This window comes from Procambarus clarkii, unplaced genomic scaffold (assembly GCF_040958095.1).
Source record: "Procambarus clarkii isolate CNS0578487 unplaced genomic scaffold, FALCON_Pclarkii_2.0 HiC_scaffold_103, whole genome shotgun sequence".
Taxonomy (NCBI): Eukaryota; Metazoa; Arthropoda; class Malacostraca; order Decapoda; family Cambaridae; genus Procambarus; species Procambarus clarkii.
In genome coordinates, this window is record NW_027189136.1 from 2,438,491 (window position 1) to 2,447,836 (window position 9,346).

Consider the following 9,346-nt stretch of genomic DNA (forward strand, 5'->3'; position numbering starts at 1 on the left):
AATTCCTTGGGGAGAATACTCCTGGTTACCATACTTATGTCAGCTCCCGTATCTCGAAGAACGGCAACCTCCACTGGGTCTGACTTTGCAAACTTCATGTTGGCCCCGAAAACGAAGGGATGTTCACCCAACTTCATTTCCCAACCATTCACGTTGGGTCCACTATAATATGGGGTGTGAACAAACACTCTCTCCTCTTCCAACATTAGTCCTATATTCCTTTGGTGCTCCTCACACTCGCGGGCATAATGTCCTCTCACACCACAGTTGAAGCACCGGCTGCCTCCCCTGGGTGACCACTCGCCAGTCCCCCTGGCGGTACCACTTGCAGACGTCCCCTGGGTCCTCCTTGGACTCCCTGTCGTCGTGTCCGGGACTGCAGCACTTGCTCCCGAGCCAGGTCCACTGCTCACAGCTTGGGGCTTCCTCCCCGCGTCCCTTGAGCTCTTGAACTGGGTTACCTCATTGGGTACACTACTCTTGGAAGAGTCCCCACCCGTCCTCGCTCCTCCTGAACTCCTAAAGTTCCCTCCCGACCTGGGGTAAGGCGAGTGTCTGGGTGGCCCCTCCCTTCCGAGATGTAGTGCCTCCTCCAGCATGTCGGCTTGGTCCGCTGCAGCCTTCAGGTCCTTAATACCTGCTTCTCTCACCCTTACTCGCAACTCAGGATGGAGCACCGACATGAACTTCTCCATCACTATCAGTCGTTTGATATCATCCACCGACTCCGCTTCCTCCGCCTTCAACCATCCTAGGAATTTCCGTTCCATATCCCTGGCGGTCTCGGCGTAAGACTTCCCCGACGCTCTTGTACACTCTCTGAACCGCTTCCGGTACATCTCCGGAGTCAGCCGGAATGAGTGGAGCACCGCATTCTTAATCGCGTCGTAACTAGTACACTCCTCTAGGTCCAGCATGTTATAGGCTTCCCGGGCCTCTCCAGTCAACCTGCCCTGGACCAGAGCAGCCCAATCATCTTCCGGCCACTCCTTCAGAGTTGCTATCCGTTCAAAGTGTTCGAAGAATGCCTCAGCTTCTTGTGGTTCGAACGTAGGTAAGTCACATTCCCTTACCTTGAGGTCATCCCGCCGTGCAGGTAGTGAGGGCAGACCACGCTCAACGCGACGCAATTCGACTTCTTTCTTTGCCTTTATCTCTTCCAGTCGCAGTTGTCTCTTTCTTTCTTCTCGCCGCAGCCGAGCTTCTCGCTCACGCTCCTCTCGCTGCAGCTCAGCTGCACGTTCCTCTCGCTGCAGCTCAGCTGCATGTTCCTCTCGCTGCAGCTCAGCTGCACGTTCCTCTCGCTGCAGCCGTGCTTCTCGCTCACGCTCCTCTCGCTGCAGCCGTGCTTCTCGCTCACGTTCCTCTCGCTGCAGCCGTGCTTCTCGCTCACGCTCCTCTCGCTGCAGCCGTGCTTCTCGCTCACGCTCCTCTCGCTGCAGCCGTGCTTCTCGCTCACGTTCCTCTCGCTGCAGCCGAGCTTCTCTCTCCTCTCGTCGCAGCTGGGCTTCCAGTTGCATCTTCATTATTTCCAGTTGCAGGCTCCTCTTACTACAGCTGGACCTTCCACTGCTCCCATGTTCACTGTGAATTCTCTCCACACTGATAGGCGCTTGGGGTGGCTCTAGTAGGGACGGTTCACCTTGCGACGGCTCTCCTCGGGACGGCTCCTCTTGAGATGGCTCCTCTCCCGTCGCCTCCTGTCGAGCTGTGAGCTGTGCCATGATCTCTATCCTTCGCTCTGCTACCTTAGTCGTCCTCAACCTGATCCCAAAGTGGTTTGCCACTTGTTGGAGCTGGGCCTTGGTACACTCTTCCAAAATTCTCTCGTCCCTTGTGTCAATAAATTTCTTTACTTTGTCCTCCTCCATCTCTATATCATCGAGCATACACGACAGCACAGACAAGTTAGTAGGCACTAATTTCACCGTTTCAGTCCCTTAGCCGGTTGAGTAACAGTACCACTGAATTCACTGGCCACACTGTATTAGTACCCTGGCAACACTTGTCTTGAAATTTGGGCCACACTGTAGCTTGATCCACGCTTCCTGGCGAAGTTCCCAGTTCTTGGCTACCGGGGTTCGTATCCTGGCGAGGTCGCCAGTTCTTGTCACGGGGGGTGGGCCGGGGCTCTGCTAGCACTCAGCTGCTAGGGACTCAAAAGGCCAAGTACTCAGCCCCTCCGACTCCCGGGATTCACCGGAGTCTCCTTGGTCACACAGGAGAGGACCAATAGTGCCCACCTCTTTAGGTCTTTGCTTCCACCACAAAAGGGGGTGCCACTGATTCACCCTGGAAGCCCTTCAGTCAAACACGGGGAAACTGCTGTTAACAGTTCCGGCCTAGACCCGTGGAGGAGTGAAGGAAGACTCAGGCTTACCTTATAACCATAACCTCCCTGAGTCTTGCCTGCCAGACAAAAAGGTTGCAGGAAGTCCTTTCCCGCCTGTCTTCTCTATCTTCTTCTAAACAAGGTCGCCAGCTGGGTTATTATATCTGCACCCCAGCGATGCAGTTCAGTGGGTGTATTATATATTGTTTGTGCCAGAAGGTTGCTACTCCCATAGATCTGCTATTGGACTGTCGGCCCAGAGTACTCTCCCAGGAAGGTCTGTGTGGCTTTACCTCTCTCTAGCCACTACGTTACTAGTTGCCACCATTTAGGCACTGATACTGATCGGATGGCTAAGGGTACACTTTTATGAGTCTGTGCTGTTCTTACCACTCTCCAGGCAATAAGGACCTCTATAGAGAACGTAGTGTTCCCTAGGTGGTACTATAATAACCTTCGTGTTTGCTCATAGAGAAATATTATAATGGAGGCACAATTAAACACAATGATAAAAGTGTGAATTTACTGATGCAAATTACATGATCACACATACAATCACAAGTAATACATGAATATGAAAATATGGATAATAAGTCTGGAGATCGTCAGCCTCTTCTTCCACGACCTCCAACACTCCTTCAACTGGGCAGAAAGACAGGAGTCCCACACTCTCTCACAGGAGGGCCTCTTCACCACGTCGGCGCCTCTTCTTCACTGTCCTGCCATCCACACACACTGTCCCCTCTGACAGTCCTGGACACAAGCTGCCTTGCAGCCTATTCTACTACTAAAGTATTAATGTCCTATTGCCACATATATAAGTAAATATTGTGGCCTAACTAGCCTACTCACACAAGGGGTAATGGGAGGGAAAATGATCTACCTTACATTCCTGGCTCACGACGCCTGTCTCTCGATGGTGTGAGGTTCCCACGCTTCCTGAGTCGATCCTTGACGATCCACGAACGTTCCACAGGTCCTCAGGTGTCGTGGAGCCTTCGCGTCGTCGCCGTTCCAATCCCTGAGATTCAGCTACCCCAATCCTGGTTCATCGATGGGCACTGAGCTAATCACTATTTTCCCACACTCGTCCCTTCCACAAGGCGTTGCTCCTTGTCCTAGGAACGGTGCCGTCCTTCCAAAACCCTCAGTGGACGTGACCCGGTCACAGCAAGGCCTGCCCGCCACACCTTTCCAGGCCCTCAACGTCCAGCGTCGCCGCCCAGCGTCGTCGCCGAATATTTTCCAAGTTTGGCACTCTTTTGCTCAATAAACTTGGTTCCTTTTTGCTTCCCAGAAGCGCGGGGTCTCCAATACATAAGATGGGCTGCGATAGCCAGCTCTAATCCACTAAGAAAGGCTTGTAGAGCCTCAAATCCTTGAGAGCTGACCGAGGTGCGTCCTCTCGCCTTCACGGTCAGGTCAACTCTGACGTTGGCGCCGCCCGGGGCACTTGGTGACGTCATGGCGGGCCCTGATTGGTCGCCCGCGACCTAAGTCGGCCAATCCGCGATCGGCTAGTGTCCCTTCCAAAACGTCATATCTGTAGTAGGGGATACTCTTTCATTTTATATCAGGGCGCCAATTTCCCCTTACTTACAACTTATAATGTAACTTTCTCCCTTAACTGGCAGCCGGTCTGGTCGCCACATATATCAATAGACTCCCTGAACCTCAGAGAATCAGTAGGGAGAGCTGATATGACTCTTAAAGCAGGCAAACGAAAGAAATAGGAAAGGGCACCGTAACACAGTACCTTCACAAATAAAAGGATGGATCTTTTACTCCCTTTCTAGTGGAGATCCACTCAACACATTCTTGGCTCCTTAGACGTCCAAACCTTAGACGTCCATTCTAACCTGTGCCACATTTCCGCATTGCCTGGGGCGACCACACTCACGTGCGAAATGTAAGTGCCCGTCACAATTAAAACACCTGACTCTCCTGGGAGGCGACTCTCCACCTGTCACTCGGGCAACGCTCCCGGAAACCGCCGTCCCCTGGGTCTTCCTCGCGCTCCCGGTTGTTGTCTCCCTGGCAGCATTCCTCACTCCAGAACCAATCCCGGCGTTCCCTTGGGGTCTCCTCACCGGTTCCCTTGAACTCTTGGACCGACTCACTTCACTGTGTAAACTACTCTTGGGAGAGTCTCCGCCCGTCCTCGCTCCTCTTGAACTCTTGACGTTTCCCCCGAACCTTGGGCAAGGAGAGTGCCTAGGCGGTTCCTCCTTTTCGAGATGTAGTGCCTCTTCCAGCAGGTCGGCTCTGTCTGCAGCAGCCTTAAGTTCTCTAATACCAGCCTCCTTGATCCTGACCCTTAGCTTTGGATGGAGTATTGACATGAATCTTTCCATCACCATCAACTGCTTCAGCTCCTCCATCGTCTCCACCTCTTCAGCCTTCAGCCACCGCAGGAACCTGCGCTCCATGTCCCGAGCAGTTTCATCATACGACCTTCCGGAAGCTCTTGTGCACTCACGGAAGCGTTTCCTGTAAACCTCCGGGGTAAGTCGATACGATTGGAGCACAGCTTTCTTGATCATGTCGTAAACGGTGCATTCATCAAGGTCCAACATGTTATAAGCTTCCCTGGCCTCGCCAGTCAACCTACTCTGCACTAACGCAGCCCAATCCTCTTCCTGTCATTCCTTCAATATTGCTATCCTCTCAAAATGGTCGAAGAAAGCTTCGGCCTCTAGAGGGTCAAAGGTTGGTAGGTCGCGTTCCTGGACCTTGGGGCCATCCCGCCGAGCCGACACTGAGGGCAGCCCGCTCTCCGCCCAACGCATCTCAACCACCTTCTTCGCTTTTATTTCTTCTCGTCGCAGTTGTCTCTCTCCTTCCTATCGTTGCAGTTGGGCTTTGCGCTCCTCACGCTTCAGCTGAGCCTCGCGCTCTTCCCGCTTCAGCTGAGCTTCGCGCTCCTCCCGCTTCAGCTGGGCTTCGCGCTCACACTCCTCTCGCTTCAGCTGAGCTTCACGCTCCTCCGGCTTCAGCTGGGCTTCACGCTCACGCTCCTCTCGCTCCAGCTGAATTTCGCGCTCCTCCCGCTTCAGCTAGGCTTCGCGCTCACGCTCCAGCTGAGCTTCGCGCTACTCCCGCTTCAGCTGGGCTTCACGCTCCTTTCGCTTCAGCTGAGCTTCACGCTTCTCACGCTTCATCTGAGCTTCAAGCTGCATTTTCATTATCTCCAGCTTCATGCTTCTCCTGCTACCACCGCTGTATCCCCTACTGCTGCCTTCGTCGCTTTCGTTCCCACCAACACTGGCAGGTACTTGGGGTGGTCCTTCCCTGGAAGCCTCCTCTTGGGCCTTGAGTTGAGCCATGATCTCACTCCGACGCTCCGTCACCCTGGAGGACCTCAATCTCAACCCAAAATGGTCCGCCACTAGCTGCAGCTGAGCCTTGGTGCACTCTTCCAACTCCTGCTCGTCCCTCGACTCAATAAACTTCTTTACTCTGTCATCCTCCATCTCTAGGCTATTGAGTAACCGTATACAGGGAATACACTAGCGAGCAGTGTAAACCGAGACCAATATCGACCTTAATACACTTGCAATCCTTTGTCCACTGTTGTTCGATGTATCCTGGCAAGGTCGCCACTGTCGGGGTTCACCCCTTTCCAACCTGTGGTCAGGGTTGCTCCCACGGGTCTCAGCCCCCCAGTTCCTGGCGCCACTGTCCGCCCCGGGGCTTCCACAGTCGGCCAAGGGCTGGCCATATACACCCCTGGCGAGTGGGGGAGATTCAACGCGCGGTAGTTTACTGTGCATCCCATACTCAACCTGTGAGCGGTAGTTTATTGTGCACCCCATACTCATCCTGTGAGCGGTAGTTTACTGTGCACCCCATACTCATCCTGTGAGCGGTAGTTTATTGTGCACCCCATACTCATCCTGTGAGCGGTAGTTTACTGTGCACCCCATACTCATCCTGTGAGCGGTAGTTTACTGTGCACCCCATACTCATCCTGTGAGCGGTAGTTTATTGTGCACCCCATACTCATTCTGTGAGCGGTAGTTTATTGTGCACCCCATACTCATCCTGTGAGCGGTAGTTTACTGTGCACCCCATACTCATCCTGTGAGCGGTAGTTTATTGTGCACACCATACTCATCCTGTGAGCAGTAGTTTATTGTGCACCCCATACTCATCCTGTGAGCGGTAGTTTATTGTGCACACCATACTCATCCTGTGAGCAGTAGTTTATTGTGCACACCATACTCATCCTGTGAGCGGTAGTTTATTGTGCACACCATACTCATCCTGTGAGCGGTAGTTTACTGTGCACCCCATACTCATCCTGTGAGCGGTAGTTTACTGTGCACCCCATACTCATCCTGTGAGCGGTAGTTTACTGTGCACCCCATACTCATTATGTGAGCGGCAGTTTACTGTGCACACCATACTCATCCTGTGAGCGGCAGTTTACTGTGCACCCCATACTCATTATGTGAGCGGCAGTTTACTGTGCACCCCATACTCATCCTGTGAGCGGTAGTTTATTGTGCACACCATACTCATCCTGTGAGCGGTAGTTTACTGTGCACACCATACTCATTATGTGAGCGGTAGTTTACTGTGCACCCATACTCATTATGTGAGCGGTAGTTTACTGTGCACCCCATACTCATTATGTGAGCGGTAGTTTACTGTGCACACCATACTTATTATGTGAGCGGTAGTTTACTGTGCACACCATACTCATTATGTGAGCGGCAGTTTACTGTGCACACCATACTCATTATGTGAGCGGCAGTTTACTGTGCACACCATACTCATTATGTGAGCGGCAGTTTACTGTGCACACCATACTTATTATGTGAGCGGTAGTTTACTGTGCACACCATACTCATTATGTGAGCGGCAGTTTACTGTGCACACCATACTTATTATGTGGGGTTGTCAGGTTCCAAGGGGTTGTCATAGCCAGGGGGTGGTAATGGGGGACGAGCTCCCATGACCTATAAAATGCTCCTATACGGCATGCGTCTCAAATAGCCTCTGACAACCAAGTCCAACTCCTGGCCTGCACGGGTGGCTTAGTCTAAGTCCGGCGGAACTGCTTTTACCGACAGGAGAAGGGGCGAGGGCGTGCCTCTGGCGCCTTAAAACCAGCTGCTCCGGGTAGATGGGACTCGATAGCTTGGGAAGGCAGCCCATCTAGGGGAAGGAAAACCCTGATTTTAAACCTCCGCTGCCTTGCGGCCATACCCTTGTTTTTGGGAAGGCTTCAGGAGTCAACCTCGAGGAAAAATCCGGAGTTGGAGCCCCTAAGGCAGTTCATTGTTGACGTCGACCTCGTTCTGGCAGCTCCTGCGACGTTGCTGGAACCATGCGTATTGGCATTTGCCTCTCTATTGGATAATTTCAGCAACGTGGAGAGGGGGGACCTGCTGCATGGGTAACAGCTTCTCCATATCTACCTACCCAGGCTTTGCGCCCTGGAGAGGACACTCCAGCTTCGCCTCACAGCGTCGAACCAACACGGGAAGCGACAGTCTACCGGTTTTAAGTCTTCTGCTCGATTGGCGAAGAGTGTGACGCCAGGGGTTGCTTCCGACGGTGGGAGGGGTCATCGCGCCCCACTGGGCAGCTACCGCCCGCCTCAAGCTGGGCAAACCCCAGCCAATAAGGTGTTGCCTCGCCACGGTCCGTTAACCTCACTGGGTGCGTGGGGTTTAGGGTGAAAACTGACAAGCGGCCCGACAACTTTGCACCAAGCAATACCAAACCAAAGAAGAAAATATCAACTGCCCTAAAGCTGGGCACATGGAACGTCAGGACACTGACACCAGGTTTCTCTGACGACCTGCAAGAAATCAATGACGCCCGAAAAACAGCAATCATCGATAGGGAGCTGAGCAAGCTGCAGATGGATATTGTTGCTCTCCAAGAGACCAGGCTCCCAGGATCAGGATCTGTGAGAGAGAGGACCTTCTCTTTCTTCTGGCAAGGAAAACCTCCAGATGAGACCAGAGAACATGGTGTGGGATTTGCCGTCAGGAATGCACTGTTGGGACACATTATGCCACCGATGGGGGAAACCGAACGAATTCTGTCTCTGCAACTGTACTCCCAAACAGGACCAGTCAATGTAATTAGTGCATACGCACCAACCCTGACTTCTCCAGCAGAGGCAAAGGAAAAATTCTACGATGACCTCAACAGAGTCATAGCGAGAATCCCTGTAAAGGAGCCACTGTTCATCCTCGGCGACTTCAACGCCAGAGTGGGTGCCGAGCACAACATTTGGCCCACTTGCCTGGGTCAATTCGGCATAGGAAGGATGAATGAGAACGGGCAACGTCTGCTAGAACTCTGCTGCCTTCATGGTCTTTGTGTCACCAACACGTTCTTCGGCACAAAGCCTCAACACCGAGTATCTTGGAGACACCCCAGATCCAAGCACTGGCACCAGCTTGACCTGATTCTTACCAGGCGTGCAAGTCTACCCAGCGTCAAGATTACGCGTAGCTACCAGAGTGCTGTCTGTGACACCGACCACTCCCTGGTATGTAGCAGGGTCAAGATGCAACCAAAGAAGATTCATCACTCGAAAAAGGCGGGCAGACCTCGCATCGACACCACCAAGACCCGCAACCAGGACAAGGTGGAAGATTTTGCACACGTGCTCGAGGAAGCTCTACCTGGCCCAGCTGGGGTCACTGCCTGTAAAAGATGGGAGCACTTCAGAGACGCTGTGTTCAACGCTGCCATTTCCACCTTTGGCAAGAAGACCAGCAGGTCGGCAGACTGGTTCGAGGCTCACTCGGAAGAGATGACACCTGTAATCGAAGAGAAGAGAAACGCCTTGGCAGCCTACAAAGCCTGCCCAAGTCGGCGCAACTTACAGATCCTTCGGGCCGTCCGCTGCAAAGTGCAGCAGAGCGCCAGGCGATGTGCCAACAACTATTGGCTCCAGCTCTGCTCCCAGATACAGACTGCAGCGGATACAGGCAATGTAAGGGGAATGTATGACGGCATCAAGCAGGCCCTCGGCCCAATCCAGAA